Source organism: Eulemur rufifrons, chromosome 30 (genome assembly GCF_041146395.1).
Source record: "Eulemur rufifrons isolate Redbay chromosome 30, OSU_ERuf_1, whole genome shotgun sequence".
In the NCBI taxonomy this organism is placed as follows: Eukaryota; Metazoa; Chordata; class Mammalia; order Primates; family Lemuridae; genus Eulemur; species Eulemur rufifrons.
Genome location: NC_091012.1, coordinates 1,858,478 through 1,883,806, shown reverse-complemented (window position 1 = coordinate 1,883,806; position 25,329 = coordinate 1,858,478).

The following is a 25,329-nucleotide window of genomic DNA, read 5'->3' as shown; positions in this document are numbered from 1 at the left end:
AAGGGTTAGGATCAAGGGTTAGGGTTTTTGCTAGGCATAGCGTTGGGGTTAGAAGTAAGGGTTACTGTCAGTGTTAGGGTTGTAGGTAGGGTTACGGTTAGGGTTAGCGGTTTAGAATTAGGGTTAGGGATTAGGTGTCACAGTGATGACTAGGAGATAGGGTTAGAATTATGGGATAGGGGTTGTTCTCAGGAAATGGGTTATGCATTAACGTTAGGATAAGAGGTTAAAGTTAGGCGCACGGTGAGGTTTACGTGTTAAGGGGAGAAATAGGAACAGGGTTGGGTGTTATGTTCAGGGTTAGGGTTATCTGTTAAAGGTATTGTTTATGCTTAGCGCACGGGCCCTGTCTGCATTAGGCGGGCGGGGGGAGTTTAGGGGGCTGGGATTGTACCCGGGAACCCACTCTATCATACTCTGGGTATGGGCCCGTGGGTTTCATGCAGGACACAGTGGTAGAGCCTCCTTTCACGTGTGGCATGGGAGGATTGGAGGCTTTCTAAACTCTAAGAAAGCAAGAAGTCTGAGAATTAGATTTAGGGTTAGGATTCTGGTTAGGGTTAAGGATGAAGTTTAGTGTTAGGGTGAGGGCTTAGGGTTAGGGATTAGGGTTAGGGTTAAAGGTTACTCTTAGGTTTACCGGTTACACTTTGGGTTAGGGTTGAGGTTTACGGTTAGGGTTAAGATGAGGGGTTAGGGTTTGGTACAGGGTTAGGGTTAAGTGTTAGGTTTAGGTTTGAAGATTAGGATTAGGGTTAGGATTAAAGGTTAGCGTGAGAGTTAACGCTTAGGGTTAAGGTTAAGAGTTAGGGTTTAGGGTTAGGGTTAGGGTTAGTGTTAGTTTTAGGGTTAGAGTTATGTGCTATGGTTTGTGTTAGAGGTTAGGGTTAGGTTTACTGGTCACGGTTAGGGTTACGTTTAGGGGGTAGCATTAGGGTTAGTGTTAGGGTTAAGGGATAAGATTAGGGATAAGTGTTGGGCTTAGGGTTAGGGTTTAGTGTTAGGGTTAGCATTAAGGATTAGGGTTAGGGTCAGGTTTAAATGCTTGGGTGCGGGTAATGGTTAGGGTCAGGGTTAAGGTTCACGGATAGGGTTAGTGTTAAGCGTTACAGGTAGATTTAGGGTTCAGGGTTAGTGTTAACATTAGGGCTTAAGGTTAGGATTAGGCGGTAGGTTAGATTTAGGGTTAGATCTAGGCGTTAGGGTAAGGGCTAGCGTTAGGGTTAAGAGATAGGGTTAGGTTTAATGCTTAGGATTAGGGTTAGGGTTTGGGGTTAAAGTAAGTGTTAGGGGTTGGGTTTAAGGATCCAAGGTTAGGGTTATTTTTAGCTGTAGTGTTAGGGTTAGGGATAAGGGATCCCATTAGCATTAAGGGTCTTCCTTACTGTAGGGTTAAGGCTTAGGCTTAGAGTTAAAGTTTAAGGTTAGGGTCAGTGTTAACATTTAGGGTGATGGTTAACCGTTAGGGTAAAGGTTAAGCGTTAGGGTTAGGGATTAGTGATTAGGGTTTTTGGTTAGTGTTAGGGTTAGCGGTTAGGAGTTAGTGTTTTATGAAGGGGTATGGTTAGAATTAGGATTGGGGTTAGAGTTAGGGTGAGGTATAGGGGTTAGGTTTAGGGGTTAGTTTTAGGGTAAAAGGATAGGATTAGGGTTACGGGTTGGGCTTAGGTTTAGGGTTAAAGTTTACTGCTAGGGTTAGGGATAGGGTTCAGGATTAGCTTTAGGGGTTCTGGTTAGGGTTAGGTGTTAGGTTAGTGTCAGGGTTAGGTCTAGTCGTGAGGGTAAGGTTTAGGGTTAGCTTTAAGAGCTAGGGTTAGGTTTAATGGTTAGGATTAGGATTAGGGTTAAGGGTTAGGGTAAGGCTTAGGGGTTAGGGTGAAGTGTTAGGGTCAAGGGTTAGGGTTTTTGTTAGGCATAGCGTTGGGGTTAGAAGTAAGGGTTACTGTCAGTGTCAGGGCTGTGGGTAGGGTTACGGTTAGGGTTAGCGGTTTAGAATTAGGGTTAGGGATTAGGTGTCACAGTGATGACTAGGAGATAGGGTTAGAATTATGGGATAGGGGTTGTTCTCAGGAAATGGGTTATGCATTAACGTTAGGATAAGAGGTTAAAGTTAGGCACACGGTGAGGTTTATGTGGTAAGGGGAGAAATAGGAACAGGGTTGGGTGTTATGTTCAGGGTTAGGGTTATCTGTTAAAGGTATTGTTTATGCTTAGCGCACGGGCCCTGTCTGCATTAGGCGGGCGGGGGGAGTTTAGGGGGCTGGGATTGTACCCGGGAACCCACTCTATCATACTCTGAGTATGGGCCCGTGGGTTACATGCAGGACACAGTGGTAGAACCTCCTTTCACGAATGGCATGGGAGGATTGCAGGCTTTCTAAACTCTAAGAAAGGAAAAGTCTGAGAATTAGATTTAGGGTTAGGATTATGGTTAGGGTTAAGGATGAAGTTTAGTGTTAGGGTGAGGGCTTAGGGTTAGGGATTAGGGTTAGGGTTAAAGGTTACTCTTAGGTTTAACGGTTACACTTTGGTTTAGGGTTGAGGTTTACGGTTAGGGTTAAGATGAGGGGTTAGGTTTTGGTACAGGGTTAGGGTTAAGTGTTAGGTTTAGGGTTGAAGATTAGGATTACGGTTAGGATTAAAGGTTAGCGTGAGAGTTAACGCTTAGGGTTAAGGTTAAGATTTAGGGTTTAGGGTTAGGGTTAGGGTTAGGGTTAGTTTTAGGGTTAGAGTTATGTGCTATGGTTTGTGTTAGAGGTTAGGGTTAGGTTTACTGGTCACGGATAGGGTTACGTTTAGGGGGTAGCATTAAGGTTAGGGTTAAGGTTAAGGGATAGGATTAGGGATAAGTGTTGGCCTTAGGGTTAGGGTTTAGTGTTAGGGTTAGCATTAAGGATTAGGGTTAGAATCAGGGTTAAATGCTTGGGTGCGGGTAATGGTTAGGGTCAGGGTTAAGGTTCACGGGTAGGGTTAGTTTTAAGGGTTACGGGTAGGTTTAGGGTTCAGGGTTAGTGTTAGCATTAGGGCTTAAGGTTAGGATTAGGCGGTAGGTTAGATTTAGGGTTAGATCTAGGCGTTAGGGTAAGGGCTAGCGTTAGGGTTAAGAGATAGGGTTACGTTTAATGCTTAGGATTAGGGTTAGGGTTTGGGGTTAAAGTAAGTGTTAGGGGTTAGGTTTAAGGATCCAAGGTTAGGGTTATTTTTAGCTGTAGTGTTAGGGTTAGGGATAAGGGATCCCATTAGCATTAAGGGTCTTCCTTACTGTAGGGTTAAGGGATAGGCTTAGAGTTAAAGGTTAAGGTTAGGGTCAGTGTTAAGATTTAGGGTGAGGGTTAACGGTTAGGGTAAAGGTTAAGCATTAGGGTTAGGGATTAGTGATTAGGGTTTTTGGTTAGTGTTAGGGTTAGCGGTTAGGAATTAGTGTTTTATGAAGGGGTATGGTTAGAATTAGGATTGGGGATAGAATTAGGGTGAGGTATAGGGGTTAGGTTTAGGGGTTAGTTTTAGGGAAAAAGGATAGGATTAGGGTTACGGGTTGGGCTTAGGTTTAGGGTTAAAGTTTACTGCTAGGGTTAGGGATAGGGTTCAGGGTTAGCTTTAGGGGTTCTGGTTAGGGTTAGGTGTTAGGTTAGTGTCAGGGTTAGGTCTAGTCGTGAGGGTAAGGTTTAGGGTTAGCTTTAAGAGCTAGGGTTAGGTTTAATGGTTAGGATTAGGATTAGGGTTAAGGGTTAGGGTAAGGCTTAGGGGTTAGGGTGAAGGGTTAGGGTCAAGGGTTAGGGTTTTTGTTAGGCATAGCGTTGGGGTTAGAAGTAAGGGTTACTGTCAGTGTTAGGGTTGTAGGTAGGGTTACGGTTAGGGTTAGCAGTTTAGAATTAGGTGTCACAGTGATGACTAGGAGATAGGGTTAGAATTATGGGATAGGGGTTGTTCTCAGGAAATGGGTTATGCATTAACCTTAGGATAAGAGGTTAAAGTTAGGCGCACGGTGAGGTTTACGTGTTAAGGGGAGAAATAGGAACAGGGTTGGGTGTTGTGTTCAGGGTTAGGCTTATCTGTTAAAGGTATTGTTTATGCTTAGCGCACGGGCCCTGTCTGCATTAGGCGAGCGGGGGTAGTTTAGGGGGCTGGGATTGTACCCGGGAACCCACTCTATCATTCTCTGGGTATGGGCCCATGGGTTTCATGCAGGACACAGTGGTAGAGCCTCCTTTCATGCATGGCATGGGAGGATTGCAGGCTTTCTAAACTCTAAGAAAGCAAGCGAAGATGGCGGAGTGGCGGTGACTGCTCGGATCTGCGCCCTGGCGAGGAACCGTGGATCCGGACCTGCCACAACGCTAGAGGACCGCTCCCACACAGGAACAGCGGTGTGAATCCACGGAGAATCAGCGTGGGACAAACAGAGCAAATGAAGTCTGAGGTGAACAGAAATTAAGATCGCGGAACTCTGCGGAAGGCGCGGAACAGACAGTAGCCAGCGGAGCGCAGGCGGCTGCGCCCACCCCCAGGTGGGGCAGCGGCAGTCTTTAGGAAAAGCGGCTTGCGCTCCTCACTGACCTCCACCCCCAATTGCTTGGAGACCCCCTCGCTAGCCAGAGCAGAATCACCGAGCGAGACGTAGGGCATTGCAGACAGGAGGCTTTTTCGGGAGAATAGCTTGGAACCTGGGAAGTCTCGGCTGAGACAGTCCTTGGCGAGAAGGGACGGACCTGTGCCGGGGGGAGGGGCACGAACAATCCCCGATCAGCGAATTGCGCTGTACCTCTGCGCTACTTTTGTCGGTGTTTCTTCAGCCGGTGGCCCCCGGCGGCTTTGCCCGCCAAACACCCCGGCAGCGGCGGTCCCTGGTCTCTGCCTGCCGGGGAGCCGGTCCCCCTCCGACCCCGGAGCGCTGTGGGCGCCATCTTGAAAGCAAAGGCGGAACCGCTCGGGAGCCATAAGGTGCCCAGCGGCTCTCTCTCCCCGGCGCCCCCCGCTGGTCTCTGGGCCCGCGCCATCTCCGCCGGCCGCACTCGGCGTGAAGGGGCGGAGCTGCGCTAAGACGTAAAATAAACATTGAGTTGCCGCTCCGGAATCAACGGAGCGGGCGTGAAGGGGCGGAGCTGCGCTAAGGCGCAAAAACACAATCATTGAGCCGCTGAACTATATACTTCAGAATTGTGTATCCCTTCGTTTAGTGATGCGCTGTAGTGCTGTGTAGCTCTGTTTTTGTTCTTTTGTGTTTGTGTTTTCGCTGTTTCTGGGTTAGGTCTCTTTGTGTTATTTGTTAGTTTGGTTTTTGTTTTTCCTTTGTTTTGTTTTGTTTTATTTTGCTTCTTTTTTTTTTTTTTTTTGTTGTTGTTGTTTTGTTTTTTCTTTTCTCTTTCCTTTTTTTCCCTCTTCTCTTCTCCTTTTCTTTTCTCTTTCTTTTTCTTCTCCTTCTGTTCTTTCTTTTCACTTCCCTTTTTTTTTTCCTTTTTTCTTTTTTTCTTTTCTTTTCTTTTTTCTTTTTCCTTATTTCTTCTCTCTTTTTGCCTTCTAACTGGAAACCCACGGTGAGCTTGGGAACGGGCCAGGCCCCTGGCTCTGGTACATACCGGAACCTGAGTAGTCACTCCCAACGCCGGCGATCTGCGGGCGCGCAATAGCCATCTTGGGGCCCACAGCCAAGTCACTGCGGAGCAATAGGGTGCCAAGAGGCTCCCTGGACGGCCCCCTCCCCTGGTCCACAGACCTTATATAGGGTCCCCACCCACGTCTAAACATTGACTACTTCTCCAGAAGTGAGAGTGTGGAGCCTGGTCCCTGGGGACATTGGGCCAAGGCAGACTTTTGCCTGTGGGAGTTGCGGCAAATGGGGCGCTGAGCGAGCGAGGGCACCATCCACTCCCCACAGCTAGTATCTTTCCTGCAGATAGAGACAGAAACCACCCCTATAGAGGAAGAACCAAAGGGAAACAAACAAACAAAGAGAATTTTGGTCCACTACTAGTGTGGACCCTACCTGCCCTCTGAAAGACTACAACACAGTGTCCTAACTCACCAAAGCAGTCTTGGATCACTCCAATCCTCTAGGAATGGACCCATCAGAAGCAGTCCCCCAACTGAAATAGAAAAATTTCTAAACAATTCACAACAGTCTTCCCCTCTTGCCAAAGGAAGCAATATACCTAGACTGCTCCACAGCCTAAGAATAGAGCACAGAGAGTGCTGTTAACCAGACTAAATCTATAAGTAAAGATCCAACGATCAATCTAGATGGGAAGGGCCCAGCGAAAAAACACAGGAAGCACAAAGAATCAAACAGAAAGCTCACCCCCAAAGAGAAATACCGGCTCTCAACCATTTGACACAAACCAGACTCAAAACACCAACATGTCACAGGAAGAATTCCAATTATGGATCATAAACAAGCTGAATAATATACAAGAATCAATGGACAGACAACACAAGGAAAATGCAAAAAAAATACAGGATTTGGAGGAAAAATTCACTAAAGAAATTGAAATATTGAAGAAAAACCAAACTGAACTCCTAGAAATGAAGAATTCACTCAGAGAGCTACAAAACACTGTGGAAAGTCTCAAAAGCAGGGTAGATCAAACAGAGGAAAGAATCTCAGAAATTGAAGACAACTCCTTCCAACTAAATAAGTCAGTCACAGAGATAGATCAAAAAAGTAAGAGAAATGATCTGAGTCTTCAAGAAATGTGGGATTATGTGAAGAAACCTAACTTGAGAGTTATTGGCATTCCTGAGGGCGAAGAAGATAATAAGCAAGGGTTGGACAAGCTATTTGAAGACATAATCGAGGAAAATTTTCCAGGCCTTGCCAATACTCTAGACATACAGATTCAAGAAGCTCAAAGGACCCCTGGGAGATTCATAGCAAATAGGAAAACACCACGCCACGTAGTCATCAGGCTGACCAAAATATCCACTAAAGAGTCCCTTCTCCGAGCTGTAAGGAGAAAGAAACAGGTAACTTACAAAGGAAAACCCATCAGAATTACGCCAGATTTCTCAGCTGAAACCTTACAAGCAAGAAGAGGTTGGGGCCCCATTTTCACGCTTCTGAAACAGAATAATGCCCAGCCTAGAATCTTGTACCCAGCTAAGCTAAGTTTTCTATACGAAGGAGAAAACAAGACGTTCTCAGATAAACAAAGGTTGAAGGAATTCACCAAGACAAGACCAGCCCTGCAAGAAGTACTCAAAAGAGAGTTACACACGGATCAGCACAAGAAAGATCCACGAATGTAAAACTACTCAAGAGCTAAAGATCAAATTCCAGATACCACAATGGCTCAGGAGAGAAAACATCGCAATGAAGTTCTACCCAACAAGCTGAACAAAAAACCGTCTCACTTATCAGTTTTCTCAATAAATGTGAATGGCTTGAATTCCCCGCTCAAGAGACATAGACTGGCCCAATGGATAAAAAAGCACAAGCCAAGTATCTGCTGTCTCCAAGAAACCCACCTAAAGAGCAAAGATGCATTTAGACTGAAAGTAAAAGGATGGAAATCGGTATTTCATGCAAACGGTAACGAAAAGAAAGCTGGTGTGGCAATCTTAATTTCCAATAACTTAGCTTTCAAACCAACAAAAATAATTAAAGACAAAAATGGCTACTACATACTGGTCAAGGGCACAATTCAACAAGAAGCCATGACTATACTCAATATATATGCACCCAACCTAGGTGCACCTAGATTCATAAAGCAAACCCTACTAGATCTGAACCAGATGATAGATAATAATACTGTAATAGCTGGAGACTTTAACACCCCACTGACAGTACAGGACAGATCCTCTAAACAGAAAATAAACAAAGACATAATGGACCTAAATAGAATGCTAGAACAAATGGGCATGACTGACATCTATAGGACATTCTACCCAAAGTCCACAGAATATACATTCTTCTCATCAGCTCACAGGACATTCTCTAAGATTGACCATGTCCTAGGACATAAATCATGTCTTCAAAAATTCAAAAAAATAGAAATTATACCATGCATCTTCTCAGATCACAGCGGAATAAAAGTAACAATGATCACAAACAGAAACCCTCACTCTTACTCAAAGTCATGGAAGCTAAATAACCTTCTCCTGAATAATTATTCTATAAAAGAAGAAATCAAGATGGAAATCAAAAATTTCTTTGAATTAAATGACAATGGAGATACAACTTATCAAAATCTATGGGATGCAGCTAAAGCAGTCCTGAGAGGAAAATTCATATCCATAAATGCCTATATCAAAAAGACAGAAAACATGCAAATAGACAACCTAACGAATAGACTCAAAGAGCTGGAGAAAGAAGAACAGAACGATCCCAAACCCAGCAGAAGGCGAGAAATTACTAAGATCAAATCAGAACTAAATGAAAAGGACAACAAAGAAACTATAAGGGAAATTAATAAAACAAAAAGTTGGTTCTTTGAAAAGATAAACAAAATAGACACACCTCTGGCTAGACTAACCAAGAGCACAAAAGTAAAATCTCTAATAACCTCCATTAGGAACATGAAAGGAGAAATCACAACCGATGCTACAGAGATACAAGATATCATCTATGAATTCTACAAAAATCTTTATGCACACAAACTGGAGAACGTGGAGGAAATGGACAAATTTTTAGAGACACATAGTCTTCCCAGGCTCAACCAGGAAGAAATAGAGTACCTGAACAGACCAATATCAAGAACTGAAATCGAAACAGCAATAAAAAACCTTCCCAAAAAGAAAAGCCCTGGTCCAGATGGGTTCACACCTGAATTTTACCATACATACAAAGAAGAACTGGTGCCCATCCTACATAAACTATTCTCCAATATTGAGAAGGATGGAGTTCTCCCCAACACGTTCTACCAAGCCAATATAACATTAATACCAAAACCTGGAAAGGACACAACAAAAATAGAGAACTACAGACCAATTTCCCTCATGAATATAGATGCAAAAATTTTCAATAAAATACTAGCAAATCGAATCCAAGTACTTATCAAAAAAGTAATCCACCACGACCAAGTGGGCTTCATCCCAGAGATGCAGGGGTGGTTCAACATACGTAAATCTATCAATGTAATTCACCACATAAATAGAAGCAAAAACAAAAATCATATGATACTCTCATTAGATGCAGAAAAAGCATTTGACAAAATTCAACACCCTTTTATGATAAAAACGCTTAACAAAATAGGCATTGATGGAACCTACCTAAAAATGATACAAGCCATATATGACAAACCCACAGCCAACATCATACTGAATGGGAAAAAACTGAAAGCACTCCCACTTAGAACTGGAACCAGACAGGGCTGCCCATTGTCTCCATTACTTTTCAACATAGTATTGGAAGTCCTTGCGAGAGCTATCAGGCAAGAGAGCAGGATCAAGGGAGTCCAAATAGGGAAGGAAGAGATCAAACTCTCACTTTTTGCTGATGATATGATGTTATATCTGGAAAACCCCCAGGATTCAACCAAGAGACTCCTGGAATTGATTAACGAATACAGCAAAGTCTCAGGCTACAAAATTAATATACACAAATCAGAGGCATTTATATATGCCAATAACAGTCAATCGGAAAACCAAATTAAAGACTCAATACCCTTCAAAATAGCAACAAAGAAAATAAAATATCTAGGTATATATCTAACTAAAGAGGTAAAGGACCTCTATAAGGAAAACTATGAAACACTGAGAAAAGAAATAGCAGAACTTGCAAATAGATGGAAAAATATACCATGCTCGTGGATCGGAAGAATCAACATTGTTAAAATGTCTATAGTACCCAAAGTGATCTACAAATTCAATGCAATCCCTATTAAATTACCAACATCATTCTTTACAGACATAGAGAAAATAATTATACACTTTGTATGGAATCAAAGAAGACCCCGTATAGCAAAAGCAATTTTAAGCAATAAAAACAAAATGGGAGGTATTAATTTGCCAGACCTCAAACTATACTACAAGGCCGTGGTTCTTAAAACAGCCTGGTATTGGCACAAGTGCAGGGACACAGACCAGTGGAACACAACAGAAAATCCAAATATAGAACCATCCTCATATAGTCACCTAATTTTTGACAAAGCGGGAAAGAATATACTCTGGGGACAAGAATCCCTATTCAACAAATGGTGCTGGGAGAATTGGTTAGCCACTTGCAGAAGACTGAAACAGGACCCACAGCTTTCACCTCTCACAAAAATCAAATCACGGTGGATAACAGACTTAAACCTTAGGCGTGATACAATCAGAATTCTAGAAGAAAATGTAGGAAAGACTCTTACAGACATTGGCCTAGGCAAAGAATTTATGAAGAAGACCCCCAAGGCAATCACAGCAGCAACAAAAATAAATGAATGGGACATGATTAAATTAAAAAGCTTCTGCACAGCCAAAGAAACAGTCCAGAGAATAAACAGACCACCTACAGAATGGGAAAAAATTTTTGCATACTACACATCAGATAAAGGACTGATAACAAGAATCTATTTAGAACTCAGGAAAATCAGCAAGAAAAAATCAAGCAACCCTATCAAAAAGTGGGCAAAGGACATGAATAGAAATTTTTCAAAAGAAGATATAAAAATGGCTAACAAACATATGAAAAAGTGTTCAACATCTCTAATCATCAGGGAAATGCAAATCAAAACCACAATGAGATATCACTTAACCCCAGTGAGAATGGCCTTTATCAAAAAAACCCAAAACAACACATGTTGGCGTGGGTGTGGAGAGACAGGAACACTAATTCACTGCTGGTGGGACTGCAAACTAGTGCAACCCCTGTGGAAAGCATTATGGAGGTATCTTAAACAGATTCAAGTAGACCTGCCATTTGACCCAGCAATCCCATTATTGGGCATATACCCAAAGGAAAAAAGGTCATTCTGTAACAAAGGCACGTGTACCCAAATGTTTATAGCAGCACAATTCACAATAGCAAAGATGTGGAAACAACCCAAATGCCCATCAATACATGATTGGATTAGTAAACTGTGGTATATGTATACCATGGAATATTACTCAGCTATAAGGAATGATGAAGATACGACATCTCTATGGTTCTCCTGGAGAGAGTTGGAACCCATTATATTAAGTGAAGTATCCCAAGAATGGAAAAACAAGCATCACATGTACTCACCAGAAAATTGGTTTCCCTGATCATCACCTAAATACAAATCTGGGAATGACACCAATTGGACATCAGACTGAGGTGGGGGGTGGGGGAGGGGATGGGGGTATGCCTACACAATGAGTGCATTGCGCACCGTTTGGGGAGTGGTAACACTTGAAGGTGATGACTCGGAAAAGGGGGGGTGGGGAAAAAATATGAAACTATTGTTTTTAAATTGCACTGTTCACTTAATAATTTATCATGAATATTTCCCATATTATTTCATATTATTGTACAAGAAATAATGTATACATTATGAGGACATACTGTATATAACAAGATATACTGTTAGACTCTTTGATTCTGTAAAATTAAATTGAAAAAAAAAATAAAAAAAAGAAAGAAAGCAAGAAGTCTGAGAATTAGATTTAGGGTTAGGATTATGGTTAGGGTTAAGGATGAAGTTTAGTGTTAGGGTGAGGGCTTAGGGTTAGGGATCACGGTTAGGGTTAAAGGTTACTCTTAGGTTTAACGGTTACACTTTGGTTTAGGGTTGAGGTTTACGGTTAGGGTTAAGATGAGGGGTTAGGGTTTGGTACAGGGTTAGGGTTAAGTGTTAGGTTTAGGGTTGAAGATTAGGATTAGGGTTAGGATTAAAGGTTAGCGTGAGAGTTAACGCTTAGGGTTAAGGTTAAGAGTTAGGGTTTAGGGTTAGGGTTAGGGTTAGGGTTAGTTTTAGGGTTAGAGTTATGTGCTATGGTTTGTGTTAGAGGTTAGGGTTAGGTTTACTGGTCACGGTTAGGGTTACGTTTAGGGGGTAGCATTAGGGTTAGGGTTAGGGTTAAGGGATAGGATTAGGGTTAAGTGTTGGGCTTAGGGTTAGGGTTTAGTGTTAAGGTTAGCATTAATGATTAGGTTTAGGGTCAGGGTTAAATGCTTGGGTGCGGGTAATGGTTAGGGTCAGGGTTAAGGTTCACGGATAGGGTTAGTGTTAAGGGTTACGGGTAGGTTGAGGGTTCAGGGTTAGTGTTAGCATTAGGGCTTAAGGTTAGGATTAGGCGGTAGGTTAGATTTAGGGTTAGATCTAGGCGTTAGGGTAAGGGCTAGCGTTAGGGTTAAGAGATAGGGTTAGGTTTAATGCTTAGGATTAGGGTTAGGGTTTGGGGTTAAAGTAAGTGTTAGAGGTTAGGTTTAAGGATCCAAGGTTAGGGTTATTTTTAGCTGTAGTGTTAGGGTTAGGGATAAGGGATCCCATTAGCATTAAGGGTCTTCCTTATTGTAGGGTTAAGGGTTAGGCTTAGAGTTAAAAGTTAAGGTTAGGGTCAGTGTTAAGATTTAGGGTGAGGGTTAACGGTTAGGGTAAAGGTTAAGCATTAGGGTTAGGGATTAGTGATTAGGGTTTTTGGTTAGTGTTAGGGTTAGCGGTTAGGAGTTAGTGTTTTATGAAGGGGTATGGTTAGAATTAGGATTGGGGTTAGAGTTACAGTGAGGTATAGGGGTTAGGCTTAGGGGTTAGTTTTAGGGTAAAAGGATAGGATTAGGGTTACGGGTTGGGCTTAGGTTTAGGGTTAAAGTTTACTGCTGGGGTTCGGGATAGGGTTCAGGGTTAGCTTTAGGGGCTCTGGTTAGGGTTAGGTGTTAGGTTAGTGTCAGGGTTAGGTCTAGTCGTGAGGGTAAGGTTTAGGGTTAGCTTTAAGAGCTAGGGTTAGGTTTAATGGTTAGGATTAGGATTAGGTTTAAGGGTTAGGGTAAGGCTTAGGGGTTAGGGTGAAGGGTTAGGTTCAAGGGTTAGGGTTTTTGTTAGGCATAGCGTTGGGGTTAGAAGTAAGGGTTACTGTCAGTGTTAGGGTTGTAGGTAGGGTTACGGTTAGGGTTAGCGGTTTAGAATTAGGGTTAGGGATTAGGTGTCACAGTGATGACTAGGAGATAGGGTTAGAATTATGGGATAGGGGTTGTTCTCAGGAAATGGGTTATGCATTAACGTTAGGATAAGAGGTTAAAGTTAGGCGCACGGTGAGGTTTACGTGTTAAGGGGAGAAATAGGAACAGGGTTGGGTGTTATGTTCAGGGTTAGGGTTATCTGTTAAAGGTATTGTTTATGCTTAGCGCACGGGCCCTGTCTGCATTAGGCGGGCGGGGGGAGTTTAGGGGGCTGGGATTGTACCCGGGAACCCACTCTATCATACTCTGGGTATGGGCCCGTGGGTTTCATGCAGGACACAGTGGTAGAGCCTCCTTTCACGCATGGCATGGGAGGATTGCAGGCTTTCTAAACCCTAAGGAAGCGAGAAGTCTGAGAATTAGATTTAGGGTTAGGATTATGGTTAGGGTTAAGGATGAAGTTTAGTGTTAGGGTGAGGGCTTAGGGTTAGGGATTAGGGTTAGGGTTAAAGTTTACTCTTAGGTTTAACGGTTACACTTTGGTTTAGGGTTGAGGTTTAAGGTTAGGGTTAAGATGAGGGGTTAGGGTTTGGTACAGGGTTAGGGTTAAGTGTTGGTTTAGGGTTGAAGATTAGGATTAGGGTTAGGATTAAAGGTTAGCGTGAGAGTTAACGCTTAGGGTTAAGGTTAAGAGTTAGGGTTTAGGGTTAGGGTTAGGGTTAGGGTTAGTTTTAGGGTTAGAGTTATGTGCTATGGTTTGTGTTAGAGGTTAGGGTTAGGTTTACAGGTCACGGTTAGGGTTACGTTTAGGGGGTAGCATTAGGGTTAGGGTTAGGGTTAAGGGATAGGATTAGGGATAAGTGTTGGGCTTAGGGTTAGGGTTTAGTGTTAGGGTTAGCATTAAGGATTAGGTTCAGGGTCAGGGTTAAATGTTTGGGTCCGGTAAATGGTTAGGGTCAGGGTTAAGGCTCACGGATAGGGATAGTGTTAAGGGTTACGGGGAGGTTTAGGGTTCAGGGTTAGAGTTAGCATTAGGGCTTAAGGTTAAGATTCGGCGGTAGGTTAGATTTAGGGTTAGATCTAGGCGTTAGGGTAAGGGCTAGCGTTAGGGTTAAGAGATAGGTTTAGGTTTAATGCTTAGGATTAGGGTTAGGGTTTGTGGTTAAAGTAAGTGTTAGGGGTTAGTTTTAAGGATCAAAGGTTAGGGTTATTTTTAGCTGTAGTGTTAGGGTTAGGGATAAGGGATCCCATTAGCATTAAGGGTGTTCCTTACAGTAGGGTTAAGGGTTAGGCTTAGAGTTAAAGGTTAAGGTTAGGGTCAGTGTTAAGATTTAGGGTGAGGGTTAACGGTCAGGGTAAAGGTTAAGCGTTAGGGTTAGGGATTAGTGATTAGGGTTTTTGGTTAGTGTTAGGGTTAGCGGTTAGGAGTTAGTGTTTTATGAAGGGGTATGGTTAGAATTAGGATTGGGGTTAGAGTTAGGGTGAGGTATAGGGGTTAGGTTTAGGGGTTAGTTTTAGGGTAAAAGGATAGGATTAGGGTTACGGGATGGGCTTAGGTTTAGGGTTAAAGTTTACTGCTAGGGTTAGGGATAGGGTTCAGGGTTAGCTTTAGGGGTTCTGGTTAGGGTTAGGTGTTAGGTTAGTGTCAGGGTTAGGTCTAGTCGTGAGGGTAAGGTTTAGGGTTAGCTTTAAGAGCTAGGGTTAGGTTTAATGGTTAGGATTAGGATTAGGGTTAAGGGTTAGGGTAAGGCTTAGGGGTTAGGGTGAAGGGTTAGTGTCAAGGGTTAGGGTTTTTGTTAGGCATAGCGTTGGGGTTAGAAGTAAGGGTTACTGTCAGTGTTAGGGTTGTAGGTAGGGTTACGGTTAGGGTTAGCGGTTTAGAATTAGGGTTAGGGATTAGGTGTCACAGTGATGACTAGGAGATAGGGTTAGAATTATGGGATAGGGGTTGTTCTCAGGAAATGGGTTATGCATTAACGTTAGGATAAGAGGTTAAAGTTAGGCGCACGGTGAGGTTTACGTGTTAAGGGGAGAAATAGGAACAGGGTTGGGTGTTATGTTCAGGGTTAGGGTTATCTGTTAAAGGTATTGTTTATGCTTAGCGCACGGCCCTGTCTGCATTAGGCGGGCGGGGGGAGTTTAGGGGGCTGGGATTGTACCCGGGAACCCACTCTATCATACTCTGGGTATGGGCCCATGGGTTTCATGCAGGACACAGTGGTAGAGCCTCCTTTCACGCATGGCATGGGAGGATTGCAGGCTTTCTAAACTCTAAGGAAGCGAGAAGTCTGAGAATTAGATTTAGGGTTAGGATTCTGGTTAGGGTTAAGGATGAAGTTTAGTGATAGGGTGAGGGCTTAGGGTTAGGGCTTAGGGTTAGGGTTAAAGGCTACTCTTAGGTTTAACGGTTACACTTTGGTTTAGGGTTGAGGTTTACGGTTAGGGTTAAGATGAGGGGTTAGGGTTTGGTACAGGGTTAGGGTTAAGTGTTAGGTTTAGGGTTGAAGATTAGGATTAGGGTTAGGATTAAAGGTTAGCGTGAGAGTTAACGCTTAGTGTTAAGGTTAAGAGTTAGGGTTTAGGGTTAGGGTTAGGTTTAGGGTTAGTTTTAGGGTTAGAGTTATGGGCTATGGTTTGTGTTAGAGGTTAGGGTTAGGTTTACTGGTCACGGTTACGGTTACGTTTAGGGGGTAGCATTAGGGTTAGGGTTAGGGTTAAGGGATAGGATTAGGGATAAGTGTTGGGCTTAGGGTTAGGGTTTAGTGTTAGGGTTAGCATTAAGGATTAGGTTTAGGGTCAGGGTTAAATGTTTGGGTCCGGTAAATGGTTAGGGTCAGGGTTAAGGTTCACGGATAGGGTTAGTGTTAAGGGTTACGGGTAGGTTTAGGGTTCAGGGTTAGAGTTAGCGTTAGGGTTTAAGGTTAAGATTAGGCGGTAGGTTAGATTTAGGGTTAGATCTAGGCGTTAGGGTAAGGGCTAGCGTTAGGGTTAAGAGATAGGGTTAGGTTTAATGCTTAGGATTAGGGTTAGGGTTTGGGGTTAAAGTAAGTGTTAGGGGTTAGGTTTAAGGATCCAAGGTTAGGGTTATTTTTAGCTGTAGTGTTAGGGTTAGGGATAAGGGATCCCATTAGCATTAAGGGTCTTCCTTACTGTAGGGTTAAGGGTTAGGCTTAGAGTTAAAGGTTAAGGTTAGGGTCAGTGTTAAGATTTAGGGTGAGGGTTAACGGTTAGGGTAAAGGTTAAGCATTAGGGTTAGGGATTAGTGATTAGGGTTTTTGGTTAGTGTTAGGGTTAGCGGTTAGGAGTTAGTGTTTTATGAAGGGGTATGGTTAGAATTAGGATTGGGTTTAGAGTTAGGGTGAGGTATAGGGGTTAGGTTTAGGGGTTAGTTTTAGGGTAAAAGGATAGGATTAGGGTTACGGGTTGGGCTTAGGTTTAGGGTTAAAGTTTACTGCTAGGGTTAGGGATAGGGTTCAGGGTTAGCTTTAGGGGTTCTGGTTAGTGTTAGGTGTTAGGTTAGTGTCAGGGTTAGGTCTAGTCGTGAGGGTAAGGTTTAGGGTTAGCTTTAAGAGCTAGGGTTAGGTTTAATGGTTAGGATTAGGATTAGGGTTAAGGGTTAGGGTAAGGCTTAGGGGTTAGGGTGAAGGGTTAGGGTCAACGGTTAGGGTTTTTGTTAGGCATAGGGTTGGGGTTAGAAGTAAGGGTTACTGTCAGTGTTAGGGTTGTAGGTAGGGTTACGGTTAGGGTTAGCGGTTTAGAATTAGGTGTCACAGTGATGACTAGGAGATAGGGTTAGAATTATGGGATAGGGGTTGTTCTCAGGAAATGGGTTATGCATTAACGTTAGGATAAGAGGTTAAAGTTAGGCGCACGGTGAGGTTTACGTGTTAAGGGGAGAAATAGGAACAGGGTTGGGTGTTATGTTCAGGGTTAGGGTTATCTGTTAAAGGTATTGTTTATGCTTAGCGCACGGGCCCTGTCTGCATTAGGCGGGCGGGGGGAGTTTAGAGGGCTGGGATTGTACCCGGGAACCCACTCTATCATACTCTGGGTATGGGCCCATGGGTTTCATGCAGGACACAGTGGTAGAGCCTCCTTTCACGCATGGCATGGGAGGATTGCAGGCTTTCTAAACTCTAAGAAAGCAAGAAGTCTGAGAATGAGATTTAGGGTTAGGATTATGGTTAGGGTTAAGGATGAAGTTTAGTGTTAGGGTGAGGGCTTAGTGTTAGGGATTAGGGTTAGGGTTAAAGGTTACTCTTAGGTTTAACGGTTACACTTTGGTTTAGGGTTGAGGTTTACGGTTAGGGTTAAGATGAGGGGTTAGGGTTTGGTACAGGGTTAGGGTTAAGTGTTAGGTTTAGGGTTGAAGATTAGGATTAGGGTTAGGATTAATGGTTAGCGTGAGAGTTAACGCTTAGGGTTAAGGTTAAGAGTTAGGGTTTAGGGTTAGGGTTAGGGTTAGTTTTAGGGTTAGAGTTATGTGCTATGGTTGGTGTTAGAGGTTAGGGTTAGGTTTACTTGTCATGGTTTGGGTTACGTTAAGGGGTTAGCATTAGGGTTAGGGTTAGTGTTAGGGTTAAGTGATAGGATTAGGGTTAAGTGTTGGGCTTAGGGTTAGGGTTTAGTGTTAAGGTTAGCATTAAGGATTAGGGTTAGGGTCAGGGTTAAATGCTTGGGTGCGGGTAATGGTTAGGGTCAGGGTTAAGGTTCACGGATAGGGTTAGTGTTAAGGGTTACGGGTAGGTTGAGGGTTCAGGGTTAGTGTTAGCATTAGGGCTTAAGGTTAGGATTAGGCGGTAGGTTAGATTTAGGGTTAGATCTAGGCGTTAGGGTAAGGGCTAGCGTTAGGGTTAAGAGATAGGGTTAGGTTTAATGCTTAGGATTAGGGTTAGGGTTTGGGGTTAAAGTAAGTGTTAGAGGTTAGGTTTAAGGATCCAAGGTTAGGGTTATTTTTAGCTGTAGTGTTAGGGTTAGGGATAAGGGATCCCATTAGCATTAAGGGTCTTCCTTACTGTAGGGTTAAGGGTTAGGCTTAGAGTTAAAGGTTAAGGTTAGGGTCAGTGTTAAGATTTAGGGTGAGGGTTAACGGTTAGGGTAAAGGTTAAGCATTAGGGTTAGGGATTAGTGATAAGGGTTTTTGGTTAGTGTTAGGGTTAGCGGTTAGGAGTTAGTGTTTTATGAAGGGGTATGGTTAGAATTAGGATTGGGGTTAGAGTTACAGTGAGGTATAGGGGTTAGGCTTAGGGGTTAGTTTTAGGGTAAAAGGATAGGATTAGGGTTACGGGTTGGGCTTAGGTTTAGGGTTAAAGTTTACTGCTGGGGTTCGGGATAGGGTTCAGGGTTAGCTTTAGGGGCTCTGGTTAGGGTTAGGTGTTAGGTTAGTGTCAGGGTTAGGTCTAGTCGTGAGGGTAAGGTTTAGGGTTAGCTTTAAGAGCTAGGGTTAGGTTTAATGGTTAGGATTAGGATTAGGGTTAAGGGTTAGGGTAAGGCTTAGGGGTTAGGGTGAAGGGTTAGGGTCAAGGATTAGGGTTTTTGTTAGGCATAGCGTTGGGGTTAGAAGTAAGGGTTACTGTCAGTGTTAGGGTTGTAGGTAGGGTTACGGTTAGGGTTAGCGGTTTAGAATTAGGGTTAGGGATTAGGTGTCACAGTGATGACTAGGAGATAGGGTTAGAATTATGGGATAGGGGTTGTTCTCAGGAAATGGGTTATGCATTAACGTTAGGATAAGAGGTTAAAGTTAGGCGCACGGTGAGGTTTACGTGTTAAGGGGAGAAATAGGAACAGGGTTGGGTGTTATGTTCAGGGTTAGGGTTATCTGTTAAAGGTATTGTTTATGCTTAGGGCACGGGCCCTGTCTGCATTAGGCGGGCGGGGGGAGTTTAGGGGGCTGGGATTGTACCCGGGAACCCACTCTATCATACTCTGGGTATGGGCCCGTGGGTTTCATGCAGGACACAGTGGTAGAGCCTCCTTTCACGCATGGCATGGAAGGATTGCAGGCTTTCTAAACTCTAAGAAAGCAAGAAGTCGGAGAATGATATTTAGGGTTAGGATTATGGTTAGGGTTAAGGATGAAGTTTAGTGTTAGGGTGAGGGCTTAGGTTTAGGGATTAGGGTTAAGGTTAAAGGTTACTCTTAGGTGTAACGGTTACACTTTGGTTTAGGGTTGAGGTTTACGGTTAGGGTTAAGATGAGGGGTTAGGGTTTGGTACAGGGTTAGGGTTAAGTGTTAGGTTTAGGGTTGAAGATTAGGATTAGGGTTAGGATTAAAGGTTAGCGTGAGAGTTAACGCTTAGGGTTAAGGTTAAGAGTTAGGGTTTAGGGTTAGGGTTAGGGTTAGGGTTAGATTTAGGGTTAGAGTTATGTGCTATGTTTTGTGTTAGAGGTTAGGGTTAGGTTTACTGGTCACGGTTAGGGTTACGTTTAGGGGGTAGCATTAGGGTTAGGGTTAGGGTTAAGGGATAGGATTAGGGTTAAGTGTTGGGCTTAGGGTTAGGCTTTAGTGTTAGGTTTATCATTAAGGATTAGGATTAGAATCAGGGTTAAATGCTTGGGTGCGGTAATGGTTAGGGTCAGGGTTAAGGTTCACGGATAGGGTTAGTGTTAAGGGTTACGGGTAGGTTTAGGGTTCAGGGTTAGTGTTAGCATTAGGGCTTAAGGTTAGGATTAGGCGGTAGGTTAGATTTAGGGTTAGATCTAGGCGTTAGGGTAAGGGCTAGAGTTAGGGTTAAGAGATAGGGTTAGGTTTAATGCTTAGGATTAGGGTTAGGGTTTGGGGTTAAAGTAAGTGTTAGGGGTTAGGTTTAAGGATCCAAGGTTAGGGTTATTTTTAGCTGTAGTGTTAGGGTTAGGGATAAGGGATCCCATTAGCATTAAGGGTCTTCCTTACTGTAGGGTTAAGGGTTAGGCTTAGAGTTAAAGGTTAAGGTTAGGGTCAGTGTTAAGATTTAGGGTGAGGGTTAACGGTTAGGGTAAAGGTTAAGCGTTAGGGTTAGGGATTAGTGATTAGGGTTTTTGGTTAGTGTTAGGGTTAGCGGTTAGGAATTAGTGTTTTATGAAGGGGTATGGTTAGAATTAGGATTGGGGTTAGAATTAGGGTGAGGTATAGGGGTTAGGTTTAGGGGTTAGTTTTAGGGTAAAAGGATAGGATTAGGGTTACGTGTTGGGCTTAGGTTTAGGGTTAAAGTTTACTGCTAGGGTTAGGGATAGGGTTCAGGGTTGGCTTTAGGGGTTCTGGTTAGGTTTAGGTGTTAGGTTTTTGTCAGGGTTAGGTCTAGTCGTGAGGGTAAGGTTTAGGGTTAGCTTTAAGAGCTAGGGTTAGGTTTATTGGTTAGGATTAGAATTAGGGTTAAGGGTTAGGGTAAGGCTTAGGGGTTAGGGTGAAGGGTTAGGGTCAAGGGTTAGGGTTTTTGTTAGGCATAGCGTTGGGGTTAGAAGTAAGGGTTACTGTCAGTGTTAGGGTTGTAGGTAGGGTTACGGTTAGGGTTAGCGGTTTAGAATTAGGGTTAGGGATTAGGTGTCACAGTGATGACTAGGAGATAGGGTTAGAATTATGGGATAGGGCTTGTTCTCAGGAAATGGGTTATGCATTAACGTTAGGATAAGAGGTTAAAGTTAGGCGCACGGTGAGGTTTACGTGTTAAGGGGAGAAATAGGAACAGGGTTGGGTGTTATGTTCAGGGTTAGGGTTAACTGTTAAAGGTATTGTTTATGCTTAGCGCACGGGCCCTGTCTGCATTAGGCGGGCGGGGGGAGTTTAGGGGCTGGGATTGTACCCGGGAACCCACTCTATCATACTCTGGGTATGGGCCCGTGGGTTTCATGAAGGTCACAGTGGTAGAGCCTCCTTTCACGCATGGCATGGGTGGATTGCAGGCTTTCTAAACTCTAAGAAAGCAAGAAGTCTGAGAATTAGATTTAGGGGTAGGATTCTGGTTAGGGTTAAGGATGAAGTTTAGTGTTAGGGTGAGGGCTTAGGGTTAGGGATTAGGGTTAGGGTTAAAGGTTACTCTTAGGTTTAACGGTTACACTTTGGTTTAGGGTTGAGGTTTACGGTTAGGGTTAAGATGAGGGGTTAGGGTTTGGTACAGGGTTAGGGTTAAGTGTTAGGTTTAGGGTTGAAGATTAGGATTAGGGTTAGGATTAAAGGTTAGCGTGAGAGTTAACGCTTAGGGTTAAGGTTAAGAGTTAGGGTTTAGGGTTAGGGTTAGGGTTAGGGTTAGTTTTAGGGTTAGAGTTATGTGCTATGGTTTGTGTTAGAGGTTAGGGTTAGGTTTACAGGTCACGTTTAGGGTTACGTTTAGGGGGTAGCATTAGGGTTAGGGTTAGGGTTAAGGGATAGGATTAGGGTTAAGTGTTGGGCTTAGGGTTAGGCTTTAGTGTTAGGTTTATCATTAAGGATTAGGATTAGAATCAGGGTTAAATGCTTGGGTGTGGTAATGGTTAGGGTCAGGGTTAAGGTTCACGGATAGGGTTAGTGTTAAGGGTTACGGGTAGGTTTAGGGTTCAGGGTTAGTGTTAGCATTAGGGCTTAAGGTTAGGATTAGGCGGTAGGTTAGATTTAGGGTTAGATCTAGGCGTTAGGGTAAGGGCTAGAGTTAGGGTTAAGAGATAGGGTTAGTTTTAATGCTTAGGATTAGGGTTAGGGTTTGGGGTTAAAGTAAGTGTTAGGGGTTAGGTTTAAGGATCCAAGGTGAGGGTTATTTTTAGCTGTAGTGTTAGGGTTAGGGATAAGGGATCCCATTAGCATTAAGGGTCTTCCTTACTGTAGGGTTAAGGGTTAGGCTTAGAGTTAAAGGTTAAGGTTAGGGTCAGTGTTAAGATTTAGGGTGAGGGTTAACGGTTAGGGTAAAGGTTAAGCGTTAGGGTTAGGGATTAGTGATTAGGGTTTTTGGTTAGTGTTAGGGTTAGCGGTTAGGAGTTAGTGTTTTATGAAGGGGTATGGTTAGAATTAGGATTGGTATTAATGTTATATTGGCTTGGTAGAACGTGTTGGGGAGAACTCCATCCTTCTCAATATTGGAGAATAGTTTATGTAGGATGGGCACCAGTTCTTCTTTGTATGTATGGTAAAATTCAGGTGTGAACCCATCTGGACCAGGGCTTTTCTTTTTGGGAAGGTTTTTTATTGCTGTTTCGATTTCAGTTCTTGATATTGGTCTGTTCAGGTACTCTATTTCTTCCTGGTTGAGCCTGGGAAGACTATGTGTCTCTAAAAATTTGTCCATTTCCTCCACGTTCTCCAGTTTGTGTGCATAAAGATTTTTGTAGAATTCATAGATGATATCTTGTATCTCTGTAGCATCGGTTGTGATTTCTCCTTTCATGTTCCTAATGGAGGTTATTAGAGATTTTACTTTTGTGCTCTTGGTTAGTCTAGCCAGAGGTGTGTCTATTTTGTTTATCTTTTCAAAGAACCAACTTTTTGTTTTATTAATTTCCCTTATAGTTTCTTTGTTGTCCTTTTCATTTAGTTCTGATTTGATCTTAGTAATTTCTCGCCTTCTGCTGGGTTTGGGATCGTTCTGTTCTTCTTTCTCCAGCTCTTTGAGTCTATTCGTTAGGTTGTCTATTTGCATGTTTTCTGTCTTTTTGATATAGGCATTTATGGATATGAATTTTCCTCTCAGGACTGCTTTAGCTGCATCCCATAGATTTTGATAAGTTGTATCTCCATTGTCATTTAATTCAAAGAAATTTTTGATTTCCATCTTGATTTCTTCTTTTATAGAATAATTATTCAGGAGAAGGTTATTTAGCTTCCATGACTTTGAGTAAGAGTGAGGGTTTCTGTTTGTGATCATTGTTACTTTTATTCCGCTGTGATCTGAGAAGATGCATGGTATAATTTCTATTTTTTTGAATTTTTGAAGACATGATTTATGTCCTAGGACATGGTCAATCTTAGAGAATGTCCCGTGAGCTGATGAGAAGAATGTATATTCTGTGGACTTTGGGTAGAATGTCCTATAGATGTCAGCCATGCCCATTTGTTCTAGCATTCTATTTAGGTCCATTATGTCTTTGTTTATTTTCTGTTTAGAGGATCTGTCCTGTACTGTCAGTGGGGTGTTAAAGTCTCCAGCTATTACAGTATTATTATCTATCATCTGGTTCAGATCTAGTAGGGTTTGCTTTATGAATCTAGGTGCACCTAGGTTGGGTGCATATATATTGAGTATAGTCATGGCTTCTTGTTGAATTGTGCCCTTGACCAGTATGTAGTAGCCATTTTTGTCTTTTATTATTTTTGTTGGTTTGAAAGCTAAGTTATTGGAAATTAAGATTGCCACACCAGCTTTCTTTTCGTTACCGTTTGCATGAAATACCGATTTCCATCCTTTTACTTTCAGTCTAAATGCATCTTTGCTCGTTAGGTGGGTTTCTTGGAGACAGCAGATACTTGGCTTGTGCTTTTTTATCCATTGGGCCAGTCTATGTCTCTTGAGCGGGGAATTCAAGCCATTCACATTTATTGAGAAAACCGATAAGTGAGACGGTTTTTTGTTCAGCTTGTTGGGTAGAAATTCATTGCAATGTTTTCTAATCATCAGGGAAATGCAAATCAAAACCACAATGAGATATCACTTAACCCCAGTGAGAATGGCCTTTATCAAAAAAACCCAAAACAACACATGTTGGCGTGGGTGTGGAGAGACAGGAACACTAATACACTGCTGGTGGGACTGCAAACTAGTGCAACCCCTGTGGAAAGCATTATGGAGGTATCTTAAACAGATTCAAGTAGACCTGCCATTTGACCCAGCAATCCCATTACTGGGCATATACCCAAAGGAAAAAAGGTCATTCTGTTACAAAGGCACGTGTACCCAAATGTTTATAGCAGCACAATTCACAATAGCAAAGATGTGGAAACAACCCAAATGCCCATCAATACATGATTGGATTAGTAAACTGTGGTATATGTATACCATGGAATATACCTCAGCTATAAGGAATGATGAAGATACGACATCTCTATGGTTCTCCTGGAGAGAGTGGGAACCCATTATATTAAGTGAAGTATCCCAAGAATGGAAAAACAAGCATCACATGTACTCACCAGAAAATTGGATTCCCTGATCATCACCGAAATACAAATCTGGGAATGACACCAATTGGACATCAGACTGAGGTGGGGGTGGGGGAGGGGATGGGGGTATGCCTACACAATGAGTGCATTGCACACCTTTTGGGGAGTAGTAACACTTGAAGGTGCTGACTCGGGAAAGGGGGGGTGGGGAAAAAAATATGAAACTATTGTTTTTAACTTGCACTGTTCACTTAATAATTTATCATGAATATTTCCCATGTTATTTCAAAAAAAAAAAAAAGAATTAGGATTGGGGTTAGAGTTAGGGTGAGGTATAGGGGTTAGGTTTAGGGGTTAGTTTTAGGGTAAAAGGATAGGATTAGGGTTACGGGTTGGGCTTAGGTTTAGGGTGAAAGTTTACTGCTAGGGTTAGGGATAGGGTTCAGGGTTAGCTTTAGGGGTTCTGGTTAGGGTTAGGTGTTAGGTTAGTGTCAGGGTTAGGTCTAGTCGTGAGGGTAAGGTTTAGGGTTAGCTTTAAGAGCTAGGGTTAGGTTTAATGGTTAGGATTAGGATTAGGGTTAAGGGTTAGGGTAAGGCTTAGGGGTTAGGGTGAAGGGTTAGGGTCAAGGGTTAGGGTTTTTGTTAGGCATAGCGTTGGGGTTAGAAGTAAGGGTTACTGTCAGTGTTAGGGTTCTAGGTAGGGTTACGGTTAGGGTTAGCGGTTTAGAATTAGGGTTAGGGATTAGGTGTCACAGTGATGACTAGGAGATAGGGTTAGAATTATGGGATAGGGGTTGTTCTCAGGAAATGGGTTATACATTAACGTTAGGATAAGAGGTTAAAGGTAGGCGCACGGTGAGGTTTACGTGTTAAGGGGAGAAATAGGAAGAGGGTTGGGTGTTATGTTCAGGGTTAGGGTTATCTGTTAAAGGTATTGTTTATGCTTAGCGCACGGGCCCTGTCTGCATTAGGCGGGCGGGGGGAGTTTAGGGGGCTGGGATTGTACCCGGGAACCCACTCTATCATACTCTGGGTATGGGCCCGTGGGTTTCATGGAGGACACAGTGGTAGAGCCTCCTTTCACGCATGGCATGGGAGGATTGCAGGCTTTCTAAACTCTAAGAAAGCAAGAAGTCTGAGAATTAGATTTAGGGTTAGGATTCTGGTTAGGGTTAAGGATGAAGTTTAGTGTTAGGGTGAGGGCTTAGGGTTAGGGATTAGGGTTAGGGTTAAAGGTTACTCTTAGGTTTAACGGTTACACTTTGGTTTAGGGTTGAGGTTTACGTTTAGGGTTAAGATG